Here is a 19,274-nt window from a genome sequence, read left to right as displayed (position 1 = left end):
TGATTTTATTCTTTTTATCTTTTATTGTTCACTGCTTTGGAATCTGTTTAGATGTGGAGCGGTATATAAATATTGTAAATAAATACATTAAATAAACCACAGTTTAGTGTTGCATCCAAACAACGCCTGAGTGTTTCTGAACTTTTCGCACAATATTCATGAGTTAATGTTGTTAGTGTGGGATAGAAGGAGAAGAGCCATTTAAAATGTTGCATTATAAGCACACTTGTAAAATCTAAAAAGCTGTTTGTTTCACGTGACAAACAGTTTATAATGCAGTGAAACTCTTTCTGGATAGGACAACCAGATTATATGTGGATAATGGGATTGAATGCTTCCATGTATTTGAAGTAAATAAATAAATTCCTGCAAACATAAAACTAGATGTCAAGGAAAAGTGATCTTGGGACTCTTCTCTAAGATACTTGAGTTCAGGGATGTTTTGGGGTGTAGGGCAGCATTTAATCCTTCAGTAACAGCTGTCCAGGATGGTACATGCTTAAAACAGTTTTACCAGATGAAGAACTATTTCTCTAGAGAAGATTCTTGATTCATTTGTAAATATGCTGCTGAGTGTGTGATTGCATCCTCTTCTTTCCCTTCCTGCTCCCATCTTGAATTGGTCTGTATACTTTATTATTTAATTATTTATTTAAAACATTTGTGTCCCACCCTATATCATTAAGATCTCAGGGCGGTGTACAGATAAAATCAGTTTAAACAGTGTAAAACAATAAATAATGTAAATAGCTAAAACGTATTAAATCATTAAGCTAGCTAATACCAATTTAAGATCTAAAATAATAAAACAGTTAAAACAGTGTGCAAACTCAGGGAATCCAATTAGCACTCAAAGGCTTTGGTAAAAAGCCATGTTTTAACTTTACACTGAAATGAAATCAGTGTCTCCACCAATCGGGCTTCCAAGAGGAGTGCATTCCCCAACCAGGGTGCCACAGCAGAAAAAGCCCTCTCCCACGTCCCACCTTAGTGTATGTCTCACAGTGGTGGACCGCAGAGGAGGGCCCCCGCAACAAATCTCAATCCTCAGGCAGGCATATATAGGGTGAGGCGCTCCGTCAAATATCGAGATGCCAAGCCGCTTACAGTTTTAAATGTCATCACAAGCACCTTGAATTCTGACTGGAAACGTATTGGCAGCCAGTACAGTTCCTTTAAGACTGGTGGTATCTGATCTTTACGTGATGTTCCAGTCAGCAGTCTAGCTGCTGCATTTTGCACTAGCTGCAATTTCCGAGTCATCTTCAAGGGCAGCCCTATGTAAAGTGCATTGCAGTAGTCTAATCAGGAAGTTACCAGCACGTGCACTACTCTGGCTAGGTTATCCCTGTCCAGGAAAGGCTGTAGTTGGCAGATCAGCTGAAGCTGGCCCCAAGTACTCCAGGCCACGGAGTCCACCTGGTGTTCCAGTGACAGGGATGGATGTAGGAGTACTCCCAAGCTATGCACCTGCTCATTCAGAGGGAGTGTAACCCCATCCAGGACAGGTCGCTTACTCAATCCCTGAACTTGGGAACCACCAATCCACAGAGCTTCTGTCTTGTCAGGATTCAGCTTCAGTTTATTGGCCTTCATCCATGTTATACATTCCCACTATAATTACACAGAGTTTACACACTCAGTGATACAAATGGTCTCTTGCATCAAGCAAGAGTGAGTGGAAGACACTGTATTCATGAAAAGTTGTCAAACTTCTTGTCTTCCATGTATTACAGAGTTTGCACATATGACACTAACGCCTCCTTTGGATATAATGCTAAACTATGGTTTAGTTAGGAAGCCTTGGGCTTGTATGTTCCCCTCTCCTCCAGTGCAGCTGTGAGAGGGAGTTTGGAAGCTTTTTAATTGACTGCAGTTTAGCATAACATCAGGACACTAAACTGTGGTTAAACATAACTATGATTTATTGAAATAAATTAGCTCCATAAACCATGATTTGAAGCTGGCTTGCTTCGGTAAACCATAGCTAAGACTAGCCAGTTTGTCTGGCTTCTAACCAGAAAATGGAAATCGATCTTCTCTTCATGGCTGTGCTGGAGAAGGGAGGGTGTGTGCACCCCCCCAAGATTCATTTATGTAATGCTAAACCATAGTACATGTCTTTGAACCTCTCACATTCTATTCATAAGTGTATGTTAATTTTGTTAGCCCAGGACAGAAAGAGAAGAGAGCCATTTGACTCTGTGATTTTATCATGAATCAGATTTGTTGATGTGATGACAAAAGCAAGCACAAATGAAGCTGCAATGCCCTCACAATCATGCAAAAATGTGCATTAGTGTACTGAAATGCATTTGGATGCATGTTCCTCAACATGCCAGAAAATCTTTAATCTTGGCGAATAAGAATGCCTTGGGTTAGATGTCTAGAAGGAATTTGCATTAGAGCAGCAAAAAATCTGGAGTGGGTTTTTGGGAGAGGAAGATTGTGTTTGGCACCAGCAAGGCCATTCTTCCATTTTTCCTCCCTCCCCTTTCTAGGAGTACTGCAAATCTCATTGCTGGGCTAAGGAAGGGAGGCATGGCCACACCATTTTAAATACCCCTCTCTCCTTGGATGCTTAGTATTATGTGTACTTTCTCTCCCTTTCCCCAGTTCATGTGCAAACCTTCTTCCCCCAAACAATCTCTTTTGCTCCCCTCCCCAAGCAATCTTATTCATGACATGAAAGAAGCAGTAGTAGCCCATCAAGGAAACTGTGAACAGATATCATGAAATGTGGGAAATAATGGTAGTCACAGAATTTTTCAGGGCTCTCTCTCCTTGTCTGTGCCTGTCTGTCTGTCTGTCTCTCTCTCTCTCTCTCACACACACACACACACACACACGCTCAAAAGCACCTCTTAAAATCTTGAAATTGGTTTAAGATTTTGGTACAATCCTGAATGTAATAGCAATATCTAAAATAGATTTAAATGTAAGCCAATTTAAAAACTCTGAGATTATGCTGTTCTCAAACTGGGGCTTACACACACAAGACTGAAGCCTGCTTTCCCTGATGTAATAAATATTGTTGTAGCGAACCTAAGTCATGCACAGTGCTTTTTAGAGGACAAGGCTTGTTTCCTTCTGATTTTGACTTGCATTTGAAGAACTTTTCTAGTTCATCATTAGAGAAGTGGTATTGAGGTGCTAACATAGTAACTTGTTCCTTGTCATCTGGGAAAGTGCAGGGGAACCAAAAGCTGCCTTGCATTTTCTCCCAGTCTCTGAAATATTAGCAAAATCTGAAGGAATGTGAACATTCCATATTGACTTTTTCAGTAAGATATACATTCTTAATGTACCTGATACTGCACTGTTGGTTTCAGCATATTACTCAATTTAATAAACTACGCTACAGGTGATGTCGGGTATGGAAATCTCTGGTTTCTGAGAAATACCTAGTTTGTAGTGTAGTCCTGTTATGCTGCCACTTAAGCTGCAGCAAGAAGATGGCAAAGGTGGGAGTTTTTCTTTCTTTCTTGGAGACGGAGACAGATCAGTTGCATTGAGAGACAAAGGAGAAAAGTAGCTTGGGTGTAGATTGTTTCAATGTGCATCATACTGTCAACGTTTCTTCATGCATTGTAGTGGAGGTATCCTCAGCTATGGATACGGCTGGGGCCATTACGTATTTATTTATTATTAAAATGTACGTATAGCCTTTTATTTTCTGAAAAGCCATCAAGCCGGTGCAAAAAAATGTAAAACAATGAAAAAGGGGAACAAAACATTAAAGCAACTACATAAATTAAAAGACTAAATTAAATATCTTCACATCCTTTCTAAAAGCCAAGAGAGTGGGGGCATTAGTTCCACCTAGGCTGATGGAGGGCGCAATCCTATCAGGATAGGCGGCCGCCTCCGAGCTCGGAGGCAACCGACTATCCAATGCAGGGTGGGCGGAGCATGGAGGGGATCCTCTCCTCTGTGCTCCGGCTGCCCTGCATTTGCGGTTAGATGGCCGATTTTAGCTGCCTAGCTGCTGAAGTTCAGAATGGGGAGGGGAAAGCTAGATGATGCATAGGAAGCGTCGTAACGGCATTTCTGCACTCCCCGCACTCAGGAATGCCTTTTTTTCAGCCACTCCACACTGCTCTACTGAGCACAGAGCCGGCGACGACCCGTGTTGCCTATTTATTTATTTATTTATTTGAACATTTCTATCCCGCCTTCTATTGTTAAGATCTCAGGGCGGCGTACAGATAAAATCAATTTAAACAGTATAAAACAATAAATAATTCAAACACCTAAAAACATATTAAACTGCCAATACGCTTCCAGACGGAATTCAAGGTTTTGGTGATGACATTTAAAGCTCCAAGCGACTTGCTCTCTCAAATATTGAGGTCCCGCCTCTCCCTATATATGCCGGCCTGAGAACTGAGATCTGTTGGAGGGGTCCTCCTCTGTGTCCCACCAGTACGAGACATACTCTATGGTGGGACATGGAACAGGGCCTTCTCTGCTGTGGAACCCCAGTTGTGGAATGCCCTCCCCTTGGAGGCCCGACTGGCACAGACATTGGTCTCTTTTCAGCACCAAGTAAAAACATGGCTTTTTACCAAAGCCTTTGAGGGCTAAATGCATTCCTTAGCATATTATTTTAACTGTTTTAGATTTTAACTGGTTTTAGCTTGTTTAATAGTTTAATATGTTTTTAGGTGCTTATATTATTTATTGTTTTATACTGTTTAAACTGATTTTATATGTATGCTGCCCTGAGATCTTAATGATATAGGGCGGGATAGAAATGTTTCAAATGAATGAATGAATGATACTGATGGCATAAAAGGTGACCACTGAAAAATCTACTTTCTGCTTTTGATATGTCTGAGTTTCTGCATAATAGCAGAATGTTGGCAAGCATATTGGCCAAAAATAAACACTTTCTTCCTTAAAACAAAATACTTCGTATGATTTATTTTTATATAATTAAAAAGCCGTAGACAGTTTGCGTCTAAGGTTGAAATCCAAAACCCAGGGCTTAATAAAGTTCTTTACTAGATTATCCAGAACTCTTCTGGAGGAACCAGTTTGTGCACAGTTGTTCACACGTTACCTGTCCACCAGGCACTACTTGGTACGTATCTGATGTATTGAACCATGTACACGCATGGCTTTCTCTCCAGTGCTTGACTAGATGGCTTACCATAAGCCATGATAAGAGGGCGACACTACAGGAAAGCATCTTGTTTTGTTTTGTTTTGTTTTGTTTTGTTTCTAAATATAAAATCATGTTTGTCTGTGCCACAAACATGCACAAATCTTTTATAATTCCTGTAATGATTTTTATGTTCTTAAAGTCTGACAGCAGGGAACTTAACAATGAATGTCTACTGGGTACAGATATTTTTTCAAGCATTGTGAAGATAGTACAGTAGAGTCACCATTTCCACATTACACATGTTGGTTTTTTCTGTCACGCTATGGTCTCTGGTCAAACAGGTTTTGTTTGTGTACAAGATAGCTTTCATTGTTCTTTTTGACCAAGCCCAAAATGTGCGTGGGTGTAGTTTGCATAGCAGTCAGATACTTTCTATTTCCACCAAAACTTGATACAGTGCAGATCAGGCATGTAATAATGTATTTTCTATAGGTTTAAACCATGTGGAATATAATTGTTTCTGACACTGGGATAAAAGATGCTTCTTTTGAAACACAGAACAGTACATGTATGGAATTCTTTTTTTTGAGGGGTCAAAAAAGAAGATGAAGCTTTGAAGTCTACAACCTTTTCTCCCCAAGGTCGAGAATTTCGATGATGTAACGTATAATGCAAGCTGAGCCTTCTGCCATTGGGGTTAAAGTTGACAGTGCTTGTATGAACTTGTCAGTCACATGAAAAGGCAAAAACAAGCCAGCTGTTGTGAGGCATGGATTTGAAAACCATCTGTATGACAGTCAGTGAGACAGAGGTTGGAGCAGACTCCATTCTCTGTGGCTCTCTGGGATGCATTTGCAAGGATGCAATCTTCCTGAATCCAAATTGAATAGTGGCTAATGTTTATAAATTCTGGTAAGTTAATGCAATTTAGTTTTGTGGTAGCATTGAGATATATAAACCAGTCCATTGACTATAATTGCTGTAAGTTCAATGTTGATTTGCTTTTGTTGCAGTACTCATTTGTAGAAGATTCCTATTGTTCAGAGTGCAATCCTGACCACAATTATGTGCGGATAAATCCCACTAAAATCAGCGGAACGTCATCTTCATATAACTGTGGGCAGGCTTGCAGCTCTTACCTTTACTTGCAAGATGTATTTCCCCATCCCTGCCTGCAGAAACTGCTGCAAAATACTGGAGTGGGTGAGGCACTGCATGATATAGTACTTTTGTTTTTAATGTATCTTCTGGTTTCTCTGGTTTGGGTTTTTTGTTTTTTTAAAACAAATGCAACTCTTTCATTCCAGCGTGCTGCACTGGTCTGTGTGTGCTGCTCATAGCTGCTTTTGTTTTCACAGCCTAATGCTCACTGGAATTAGTGCCAGTGCTTTTCAAAAACGTTTGTTTTCTGGGTTGAGGTTGATAGCACGTTTATTCCTCCTTTTTGTGGCTGCAAGCCTGGCTTTAGCTGATGGGTGATGTGAGATTTCTGTGCTTGCAGCTTTCCAAGCAGAATTGTCACTGTGAGGCAGGTTCAGATGGACATTGGTATTTATATTTCTGAAGCATCTTCCAATAAGAGGTTTTTAGTGTATTGAAACAGTGGCTGGAGATTCTGAAAGGAACTGGTGAGTGAAAAACCAAATCTGAATGAAAAATTGATACTGAAAGGTGTGGCTGTTTTGTTAAGTGATAAAAATAGGTCAAGGGGTGGTAGAGATTATGAATGGATTTATTTTTGCTTCCTGCTTGTTAGTCCCTGGAGAACTAGCTATCAGTAAAAGACACACATTTATTGTTTCCTTCGTCTACTATGTTATTTATTTGTGTGTAGTCACTGTTATTTTTTATTATTATCATTTCAGAATATGTTTAATGAAGGGGGATAAATCTCTCTCTCTCTCTCTCTCTCTCTCTGTCTCACACACACACACACACACACACACCCCTCTACCTTTTTTAATATAATGGGAAGAAGGGGGTGCATATGAATTTTCTAAGAAGCTTTTTCATGTGACTTTCCATTGCCAGCAATGCTAAGTATTCCTTTCTTTTGTCCCTATTGTGGTTGTCATTTATAGAATGTGATTTGGCTCCTTTAAGTGGGTTGCCTTTTTGCAGCTAGTTTGGATTCTACTGCAAGAGTATGGCATGTATTTTCATGGCTTAGTTCACTGGGATAAAATGGTTTGCAGGATATTCCCTTAAGCAAGTAACAAGGAAACAAGTAATCCACTACAAATATAGACTTTATTGCTGAATAATGCACAGCAAAATTGAGATGTTTGTGTGGTCTGGGGATATTTGGTGGTGGCTGGACTTTTATTAAAGAAGCAAAGACTTGTTTATTCATCCTGCAAGAAATCTCCTTTTAATCACAGTTGTATTCAGATTACTGACATAATAGCTACACATGCGAGTGGAGAACTGATGAGAGATTCTAATGAAACAGATTTGGTTAACTGACAGCCTGATCGATGGATATTTATTCAGAAATAGTTCCACTGAATTCACTTGGACCATCTCCCAAGCAACTGTGTACAGGACTTCAGTCTGTATACACTTTCTTGCGCATTAGTCCCTTTGAACTTGGTGAGAACTATTTCTAAATGAAAATGTGTAGGATTTGGTTGTCAGATTGGTAACATATGCTGTTACCGTATATTGCAAGGTTAAAGATATTTCCTTATGTACTGGACGATTTACTCTGCTGGTTTTGTTTTTGATATTGCTTTATTGAATGTTATTGTACTGTTTTATTATTTTGATAGCATACCACCTTGAAAAGTTGTGCAGAAGAGCAATACACACATTCCCTAAATAAGGAAGTGCTTCTTGAATTTGAGTGACATTTTCAGTGCAGTTAAATGTTGGGTAGTAATTAAGCAATTTTTTATGACATTAATGATATCTGCCTCTTGGCTTTATAGTCATATTCCAGCCAATCAGCATTTTTCATGGCCTTGGAAAGCAGAATATATTTTATATGGATTCTGTAGTATGTAAACTGCATAATATAGTTGCACTGCCCAGTATTTTAGATACCTACTTATCTGTATTTGAGAGTCCTCTAAAGTGTCTTCACAAACCCACAATGTCCTAAAAGACTTTTGTTTGTTTTTGTGAGCAGATGCTTCTATCTCTATATCGAACATTATTTGCAACCCATGACTTCAGGGCACTATTCTTAAGAAAGGGGGGGAACTCTTACTCCTGCTGAAATGAATGTGCCATTTAGTAAGGCTTGCCTGCTCAAATAATCATCATGAGGTTGTCATCAGCAAGGCTCACAAATTCATTTCTGTGCTTTCTTTGTTGTACTTGCATCATTTTTTGCCTCAGATTGTTACTGTGTTTTTAGATCCATTGCATTGTGTTAAGCAGACTTCATAGTCACATCTGCTTTATAGATTATAATGTACACAATTCACTTATGATTATATGTAGGTGTTAACTAGGTTCATGAGGATAGTCTTTGTGCAAACTTGTTATGAGCATCCTTTTTCTACCACAGGTAGGTATATTGTGTGGGTGTGATTAGCTTGAGGCTGTATGGCTAAAAAGAACCCCATCCCCTGAAATTGTCATCAAAAATCCCTGGCTTTGCAAGGACCAGAGCGGTTTGATTGGGTGGGAAGACAAGCTTTGTCATGATCTGTACTGGTGAACTCTTTAGGCCCTCAGACTTGAAATTGCTGTAGTAGCATTATTAAAGGGCCCATTGCAGTGTGTTTGGTGGCGGGGGGCATCATTTATCTGGGCCTGGTACAAACTTGTAACACAGCTAGGATGGCTAGGTATGCATCATTAAAAAAGAGGACAGTGATTGGCATAACATTTGCATATACTAATGTATAGGTGTAGGTACAAATTAGAAATACTATCATTTAAATAGAAATACAGTATATCTCACCACAGTGGGAAAGACTGTGACCTGTGTCCCTGCTGGACAATGTGACCACTGATATAAAAAGCATAGGGACTCCTGATACAGGATATACATTTCTGACAAATGCCCATTAGATACTGTTTCTGGTCTGCAGGGCCCAAGCATGATTTCAAATATTTATAAATTGTCTTCCTGCCCAAAAGGGGCTCCAAGGCAATATACAACTCTGAAAATGAAACAATCAAACTGAGAACAGAGCAAGCCACCTTTAAAACTTCCAGAGGGGGGGATAAAACTTTAAAAGCCATCAAAAGCCAGTCTAAATTAAACCGTTTTTATGGCCTGTGTAAAGCTAGGCAAAGATGGGGTTAATATGACATCTTTGGGGATACCACAATCCAATCCAATCCCATACTGTGAGTCTCATGTGTCATGAAAAAATCCTCTTTTAATTCGGAAATTATATTTTTTATCTTTCTGAAATTACACTGCGGCCCACACTGGGGTGTTTCTACTGTCCCTCAAAGCACCCTCTCCTTTTTGTGTAACATAACCTCTAACCTAAAGAAGAGTCCTACAAAGCTTGCTGAGTATTTTTTCACTTTTTGATTGATCCTAATAAAGGTATAATTAATTGTCGATGTTTTGATTTAGTTTTTATTCAAATGGAACAACATGGCTGCAAACACTGTATAAGCAGATCAGTTCACTTTAAAGCTTTATTTTCTGGCCTTTTTCATTGCAAAACCATTAATTTACTTGCATATCTTTTGGGCCTGTAAATCAGCAGCACTGACTTCTACTGTCCCTGGGATCAGTATACTGATTATGATAGTGCTTCGACCCTCCAGCTGTTCTTCCTTGCTGTTTTTGTACAAGGAACTTTGGAATGTGTAGTTCTTGGGATGTCACGTATCTCAAACTACAAGATCTGCACAAGCACAGTCTTTTTGTTCCAGACAATGCCCTGTGCTAGCAGTTGACTTTTAAAAATGTGGCTCTTGCCAGAGGTCTGAACTGAGGGCTTTTGAAATAAAACCAAAGGCTAAAAGTGGCTCAGCCATGTCTTAAGCCCTGTTATCTGAGATTCTTTAACTAAAAGTGCTGGGTGTTGAACCTGGAACTGTTAATCTATGTTTCTCCCTCCACCCATAGTATTTTGCATGCAGGCTTTCCCAAGTTAATGATTTCTTACATTTAACCTGTGTATTTATATAAGAATACTAGGGCAGGTAGCGATGTTGTTCTGTGGAAGAGTCACTCAAGCACTTATAAAAACCTTCATTACTCATCCTAATTTTCCAGTGTTGAGTGTTGGGCAAAAGACAGATGTACATCAGCTGAGATGACAGGTGACTCTACCTGCAAACTGAACACTGGTCCAAGCTTGCCTGCTTGCTTTTTGCTCACTCACAGCTGCTGCTTCCTGTAGCTGGAAAAAGCTAACAAAGGGCCCCACATTCCAGTACTTCAGATGGAAACAAGGACGATGGCTTCAACTGTGTTTGATTCACGTGTGTGGTAGCCTCTTTATGTTACATCGATCCTCACCCTTGGTAGTTTCACAGCTATAACTGGCTGTAGGAACTGCTTTGAGAATCATTATGGTTGAAAGGGAATATACAAATATTGTAAATTTAAAAATGGGTGTTTGAGGCTTTGAAAGATATTCAGGTATGTGAGTAACTGCAAATGTAAATTAATACTAGCCCAGCCTTCTCCAACCTGGTGCTCCCCAGATGCTTTGGACTACAACTCCCAGGATTGCTGACCATTGCCAAGAGGGGCTGCTGGGAGTTGAAATCGAGAACATCTGGAGGGTACTAGCTTCACTTTTAAGAATGTGGAAATCTGTGGGCTGTCCTAGCCCATAGATTTCCATGTGACTTGATCACCTTGTCTGGTGGCAACTATGTACCTGGATTTCTTGAAGTTTCTAGCAAAGGAATTAAATATGCGTGGGGGGGGTAAATAATTGAATAATTAAATCATTATTCAAGCAAGGCTAAACAAATTCTGGTCATCAGCTGTCATAATTACCATGTATATTTCTGCTGAGCTAACGCAATATAAAATAAAAGTACCGCCATATGCCGATTTTTAAAGCAAAAACACATATAGGATTAAATCCTCGGATCTGTACTTTCAATTAGGGCTGCACCAATAAAACATTCACGCTATACACTACTATGGTTTCACTTCATTTGGAACCACTTTGAAATAGTTGCCCTAACTTTTAGGCTACATCTAGGCTACTTATCTTGTGTGTGCATATAAGCTAATGCACACAAAACATACACTACACATTTTCTTTCCCCCGTTCCCCATAGACACACATAGAGCAGTGTGAAGTATTGAGGCTTACAGAGGCAAGGAGGGGAGGGAGGTCAGGCTTAGAGGCCTGGTGGGGCGGGTTGTTGGGAGGGGGTATGCCTGAGTGGAGTAGTTTCATTTCCCTGGTTAAGATTCAGTTTCATTTCCCCAGTTAAGTTTCATTTCTTCAGGTTCGAAGCAGTACTTTCAGTTTTGAGGGAGGAGGGTATATAAAGAGAGTGAGAGAGCCAGTAAGAGTCAGGAGACTAGCCTGAACAGGGAGCAGGAAGAAGCAGCCTAAAAAAGTCTAAGGACAGCTAGGGTAAAAGAACTTGTGTTTTGCAACTTTTATTTTCTTTTAATGCCTTTTGTATCACTCAGCTCTATTGTGTAAATACTTTTAGTTGTAATTCGTTTGCTTTAAATCTACTAGTAAATTGTTGTGGTCTACACAACATTGTTGTAGACCCCACGTCTACAGCCTAAACCCCACATTACTGGAAAGGGGAAGGTGGGACTCTTAAGGAGGCAAGAGACCCTGAAGGAGTTGCTCAGGCGGTCCAGGTCAAAAGGGGAACCTTGACAAGCAGTATGGAGGCAGTGTTTTCAGATGACTTGTTGCACAGAAGCAGCTTCCACAGGGAGAAGAAACTTTAGAGTGACCTCTCTGTTGTGGCTGCTGTTTAAGCACCAGTCCTTGCAGTGGTATTTAAACAGGCTGTCACAGATTTCCTCAAATTATTATTTATTTATTATTAAATTTATTTATTAGATTTATTAATCGCCCATCTGGCTGGTGATGTACAAGTATATAATAAAACAGCTTAAAACAATAAAATTCTACAGTAAAAACATTTTCTAAAATACCCTAACCCATCCCAAATACCTGCCTGAACAACCACGTTTTTAATGCATGGCAGAAGCTCATATGCTAGGTCATGTATTATGATGAGAGCACTGAGTACAGATCTCCCTAAAACCTCCCCAGAACTTAAAATACATGACAGTGCTGTCCTATACATGTCTGCTCAGAAATTAGACCCATAACATTTAATGGGACCCATTCCCAGGTAGGTGTGTATAACAGGAGTGACAAACCTTTTTCAGCCTAAGGGCCGATTTTGGACAAGCTCTCAGAGGCTGCATTTCAGTGATGGGCAGGCCCACCGGCAAAAGTGGGTGAGGCTGATATGAAAAAGACCCCCAAAACACCAAAATTCAATTGTTTACCAGTCTGTATGTCTACTCAGAAGTAAGCATGAGACTCATGTCAACTCACAAATAAGCAGGACAAGCCTCTGCATCTCTACACAGAAGTAAGCAGGACTGAACCACTCAGCAGCACTATGAAATAGCATCACAAATGTCAAGCCTATCCACATGTACAGAAGGAAGGCTCAGGAGGAAGCAGAACTGAATCCTTCAGCAGCTTCCTTCTCTGTCCCTGGTCCCTCTGCCCCACAGGGAAAAGCTATTCTCTCCAATGAGCAGCTGATCAGAGAGAAGAGCTTTTCCCTCCGGGGGTGAGCGTGTGGGGCCAAGGGAAGAAGCTGCTGGGCTGGATGGAGAACCCCCATCCCTGGTGTATAGGATTCCAGCCTACATCTCCTAAGAGGAGCTCTGGCACGACGTAACTTAAGTGTGTAGTGTAAACATACCCTAATTTTTAAGGCTACAGGCAGATTCACTATCATGATGAGCATGTGTGTATTCAGTGAAAAATAGTGCCTTTCAACAGTCTGTTTACACATTCAGCTGCGAGCCATTATGTGTTATGCAATCAAATGAAATTAAGTGGATGCCCTATATAAGGCACTAAACTGTTAACTTTGTATGTCACACATTAGAAATAATTTAGACAAACAAATGAAGTGGGAGTATAAGTATCTAAGTGGTCTAACAAAATAGCAGTGTTCAGGTTTGTTTGCTTTATATTCATTTATTTATGTTCCCTCATACTTCCATGATGGAACAAAAGGCAGTGTACCTAGGGTTTCAGGTGGCACTGGCCAAAGCTAGATCTGCTCACCTTCAGTAAGGGGCCTACATCATGTGCCTTCAGTCTAATCTCATGTCAAACTAGATGGGTATTAAGAGGTTTTCTGCAGAGCAGGGATTAGGAGGGAGAACAATGCACAATGCTGACATATCCATAGAGAGGCCAACTGTTACTTCATGGAACAGAATTGTGCAGCATTCAGAAGATTCCTTAAAAGCATATCTGAACTATGTTTCACATTGCAAGAAATAATGGCTCATAGTAGTGTTCTATAATCTTGAAAAAAAAATCTTGTATTAGAAGAAATGGAAAAGATTGAAATGAAAGGAATGTGTATTCTGTCCTAAATTACAATGGGCCATATTTCTGGCTTCTGATGCCTTAAAAAAGTATTTTAGGGAACAATCCTATGTTCCCCTAGACAGTGTCTGGGGGACATATAATGTTTTGGTTTCCTGGCTCTGAGCTCAGAGACAGGGCTCCGAGCTCGGAGCCAGAAAACCACGGTCCCCTTCCCCTCGTAGCTGGTGCAGAGTCAACCACCCTGGCTGCCTTTCCATGCTCATAAAACTGAGCACGGAGACAGGGAGAAGGGGGCGTTCTGGGAAGAGGGGAGGAGATTGGGACAGCAGTCCTACGATTTTTCCCATGGCCGCCCCAGCCTCCTTCCCTGAGAATCGTCCATCTAGCTAATGCAGGGAGACAGGCACAAGGCGCCTCCCTCTCTGCATAGGATACCAGTAAGCCTCCAAATCTGGGGACTTACAAGTACCCAAGACGCAACCCATAGGATTTCACCCTTAATTAGTCTATGAAAATTGTCTCTGTGTCTCATTCCTTTGACCTCTCTACTCTCCACTGCATTTGCTTTGCCTTCTTTGCATTTCAGCTGCTGGTATGTTTCACATCTTTTTCTTTCCTTTTTATCTCCCTCCCACATACTCTTCCTAAATCCTTTTTTCCTCTCGGCTACTTACTTTCTTTTAATCAGCATTCTTCTTCTGCATTCTACTCAGTTTCATTTGGTTTCATATTAACCTGTTTTATTATATGCAAATAGTTTTGATTATTCCCTCATTCAAGGGGGAAAATACAACCATGCCAGCATTTTGGACTTCCTTTATTGTGCTCTAACTAAAACAAACTTTGTCGTTTGCTATGTTTGCCTTCTCTATTTCACAGAGTAAACTCAAGGACAGACCAATAATATTTGAGCATTTGGGAATGTAGTGTTCACTACCACATGGTCAATTTGTACATCTGTTTCTGTTTAGGCCAGAAGTAGACATTACGGCAGATGTGTGGCTCCAGCCAAAAACAGCAGCCTGACATCTCTTCCCCTCTTTCCAGTTATGTTTAATGATGCAAAATACAGGAATAATTCATTTGTGGGAGCGGGGTATCATTTTGAAGGAGGACAGACTTTATTTCTATATTTTGCTACTGTCCTGGAGGCTACTGTCCCCCTATAGGGAATCTGGTGTTAGGCCTTCTGGTTGGAAAGCAGTCTCCATCCCAGCTAGCTTCACTGGTGCCTACTTGTTGTTTTGGCAAATGATGGAGAGAAGGAGAGGGACATTTATATAAAAAAATGTATATTTTATTTAAACATGGATGCTAACAGTTAATTATTGCTTGACTCTTTATTATGATTCAGGTTCCTATGCCTCATTTCTGGTCAAATGTGTGGGCTAGCAGACGTGATATTGGCAAATATTTTTGGAGAAGCTAACCATTCTACCTTGCTGTTCCTTAGCAAAATGAATAACACCATTACATTGAATATTTCCCTGAACCTGCAAGCAGCAGGGCAGGGGTGGGAATATTCACAATGTGATAATAATATCTTGCCACATGGTTTCAATTACTAATAATTACTCAGGAAGAACAAGAGTTTGGAGGTCCTGATTTTGGTATTGGCCGTAACAGGCACCTCTGGCCTCACTTGCGCCTGAAGGAACTGTCTTAGGCACCAGATTACTGCATGTCAAAACCCCAAGTTATTTGGGTTAGGAAAGCAAGCTTACAACAAACAAAATAAATTTTGCAAATATTTTAAATGTGCAACTTCATTTTTAGAGCTAATTATATTTATGATGAAAATAGGAGAGAAACTCTTGATGGCTTTCTTTTTGAGCAGGTGTATAGCTGAATTATTGGTGCCACTAAGATATTGAATGGTTTCAGCATGAAAATGTTATCTCTCTCTCTCTCTCTCTCTCTCTCTCTCTCTCTCTCTTTATCTTTCATGGTATCTGGGGAAATGCCACGTGCATCTAAGACTCTATTTTACTTTCCCTTTATGATGAGATTGTCTTTTAATTTTTATAGAAAGGGGATTTTTCATTGGGGATTGTTTCCTTGGGGTGGGGGGACATGACCTCTAACACAAAGCATTCTGAATTACATTTCTCAAGAGTGTTTGTCCTGCAAAGTCATTAAAGTTGTAATGGGAGCTGCTAGGATGGACCTTTTGGAACTTAACACTGCTGTAACACTTTACAGGTTTTGCCTCTGGGCTCTTCTGCTGCTTGAAGCTTGCTTTCTTTTCTCCTTTCTGAACAGTAAGCTCCAGTCTCTTCAGGGGTAATATGGTTGGCATGTGTTGCATGAGAAATCACCACCCTCTGTGTTGAATGCAGCCACCTTTTCCTTATAACCATTTTGTGTGTTAGTGTAATAAGAGTCAATCAGTCAGTCACTTTAACATAAGATATTTGGTGCTGTGATTTCTCCAGTAACCTTTCAATACCAAGCAGAAGATGCTGAAGATCATTTGATCTGTAACATTACTGCATGCATTTTCCTGCTTTGGCAACAACTGTGATAGAAGCCTAAGGATCTTTAAAGAGGTTATATTGGAGATAGACTGAACTTCTTGGTCAAGCATGCCATTTTGGTAGTACACTTCCTTATGAGTTCTTTTCCTTTTGGCTTCCTTATGAGTACTTTTCAAATTTGCATGCCAAGATGCAAAATAACTGTTTACTTTTGAAATATCTTCCAGTTTCCTATTTTCATCTTCCCTGCGTGAGCACACATTCAAACCCACATCAGAATTTCTGAGAATTTGTCTGTCTTGGGGCATTTTAAAGCAGTGCAATAACAAAATGAAGTATTTACTAACATCATTTTAAGGTTTTATTCTTGCAAGCAATTATAATAGGAATATAGTACATGCATGTTACCCCACTTGCTAATACCCACTGTTATACTTCCCAACCCCACACTCAGCCATCATTTAAAATATTAATATTACTGTGACAAAACAGTGCAAGGTTGTTTGAGACCAGTTATCTTGACATTTCAGTCTGTGCTTTAGGAACATAATGTATAGCAATGGCCTATTTAATCAATTCATATCAAAGTCATTTCTAAGCATTCAATTGCACTGTAGCTTGACCAAAGTACGGAACCCTGGATAGGGACTATGCAGATAGGATCACGTTTGATTTTCACTCACAAGACACAGGAAAGCTCTCACCCCAGTGGTTTCCCTGACAGCACTTATTTTAGTTTCTCCCTTATAAATGGGTGGTTGTCATTCACTGTTATTAGTGCTGTGTTCTTGGCTACTGCTCTTCTACAACCCTGTTCCTCACTGATGATCTTACAGGGAGGTCTGCTATGGCTGTGCATAGGCACACTGCATTGGCCCGCATTGGGAGCCTTTGCAGTTGACAAGCCCTGTGTGTGTCCTATACCTATCTATCTCTACACGCACACACAGGAGCCCTGCTAGTATCTCCTTTTTTTACAGCCCATCAGTAAAAACAAAAAGTTTCCGCCGTGTAAATATGCATACAGACACGCACGTGCTGTCAGGGTGGACACTGAGCCCATAGAATCCCAGAGTAGTTCTGATTCTGAGGAAGAGCAGTTGCTCCTGGGAGAGGAGCACGCTCATCCTTCCCAGGGCCAACAGCTGGCAGAGATTCCTCCCACCGGCATTCCTGGCATAGATAGCAGTCCTGGGAGTGAGAGAGCGCGGGAAGAAGACTTGCTGGATGCGCGACACCGACGCAGGGAGTGGCGCCAAATGGAGGGCGCAGAAAGGAGATGTAGTGCCTAGTTGGCGCACAAACAACGGTTGCGCCCAGAGGATCCAAGGGAAAAGGGGAGGGACTCTCCCTAGCCCATAAGTTCAGGGTCTGCCAGTGATTCTCCTTCAAACGGGGACCAACTGTTCCCACTTAGGGCATAGGTACTCTGCTGCTCATAGCTAGTTGCTAACAGTAGAGTCATTAAGTTGTAAAAGAGGAATAAAGCTTTGAAAAGAATCCCTTTGTCTGTGTCTGCACTTGGCTACTGGATTAGACTGAAAGAGGCCGCCAAGGAGCCCTTGACACGCGCGCGCACACAAAACAACAATACCCTACCTGTGTCATGGTGTATATTTTCTCATGTATAATAACTTTTTATCAAGTACTTAATATAAGTCTGATGCCTCAATTCAGTTCATTTCCAATATGTTTAAGGGTAGTTTATAGACATAATCAATCTACAAATGAAATCCTGGCCTTTCTGAAGTTAACGGGCAGATAAGATGTTGGCTTCCACAGATCTAGGATTCTGATGTCTATATTTAATTCTTCAAATGATACTACACAGTGGCTCTGGAACCTAACGCCCTTCCCATGGATAGATTAGAGTCCTGTTCATGGAATGGGGCTTTCCATTCTCTTGTTTCCCTCTGGAATCCTGTTTGCCCTAAAAAAAATGCAGATTGGAAGACACTTCCAATTCTACTGATTTGGCTGTTGAGGTCCCTTTCAACTCTATGATTCAATGACCCTCTGGAACCAGGATGGCATGTGGCACAGAGGACAAGCTGTAGCAGCAAAGGGGAGATTTGTGCAAACTGCTTGTGCAAGAGTATCTTAGACAGTAATCCTGTACACACTTACCTGGGAGTAAGTCCCATTTAACGCAGTAGGGCTTAATTCTGACTAGGCATGCATAAGATTGCACTGTTCAGATCCAAGCCAGTGCCTGCAACTGTTGACCAAAGTGGGGAATGGCTCCCTCCCTGCTTGATGTCTTCTGCTATTTAACAGTAACATCACCCTAAAAAACTAATGCAATCCAATTGTCCTGACTAATTGTCCTTAATTAATTACATAGAACTTAACTTTGAGGCAAATGACTAAACTCAGGATGAGGAAGAAAACAGTATCTGCTTTTATTACTGGTAGTGGCAAGTTTTTGAGAGAGACTGTAGGGAGAAAGAGTTATATCTTAAAAGTATGGCACTTTGCCTGACAGAGAGATAAAATAATACAATGTTTGGAAGCTAAAGCAGCATATTAAATCAGTTTTACCTAACTAAAAAATAAAATAGAAATGATTGGGGGTGTAATCTTCTGAGGCCAGTGCATATTATTCTTGCAATAATCAAAGATACAAAATCCACCGGTCATGTATATACTTTCAGATATGTTCTAATGTTGGCCTCATTACCACAAAGTTTAGCAAAATCTTTATACTCTGATACTGCTGTCTACCAAGAATAGCCAGGCAGATACATCAGAAGGTTCACATATAAGCCTGATTTAACCCATCTAGCATTAGTAGTGGATGTGCTGTTTCTGAAATAAAGAGGCTATAGGATTAAATCCAGTGTCACATGAGCAGACTTCCCATCATACAACGGGACTTCCCCTTGCTCTCCTTCCCAGTGCATCCCCCCTGTACACACACACCCAAATCGGCGGGTCCCCCAGCCATCCAGACCAGATTTGAGAGAGCACAGGGGAGGGTTCTGTTCCATCAGCGGTTTCGGTCCCAGTGGTAGACGGCCCGTATTGGATCCAACCCTTTTTTTTTTTTTTGCTCTTTGTGGCAAGTAGCCACAGATATTCCTATAATCTACATATTTTCAAAGCATTTATGCTAGTTGCCATCACATCCTGTAGTAATGGAAGTGGTGCTAAAAGTATGTACATTGAATTTCTAATTAATTT

General features: G+C 40.6%; 1 protein-coding gene across 3 annotated transcripts in view; it reads left to right on the top strand.

Moving 5' to 3' along the window:
• The window catches only part of SHROOM2 (shroom family member 2), a 180,284-nt gene that overhangs the window by 137,454 nt on the left and 23,556 nt on the right, over positions 1-19,274 (top strand). The window lies entirely within an intron of this gene.

Source organism: Heloderma suspectum, chromosome 3 (assembly GCF_057233095.1).
Source record: "Heloderma suspectum isolate Gila_16-S chromosome 3, 16-S_ref, whole genome shotgun sequence".
NCBI lineage: Eukaryota > Metazoa > Chordata > Lepidosauria > Squamata > Helodermatidae > Heloderma > Heloderma suspectum.
This window is presented reverse-complemented; position numbering and strand designations above follow the sequence as displayed.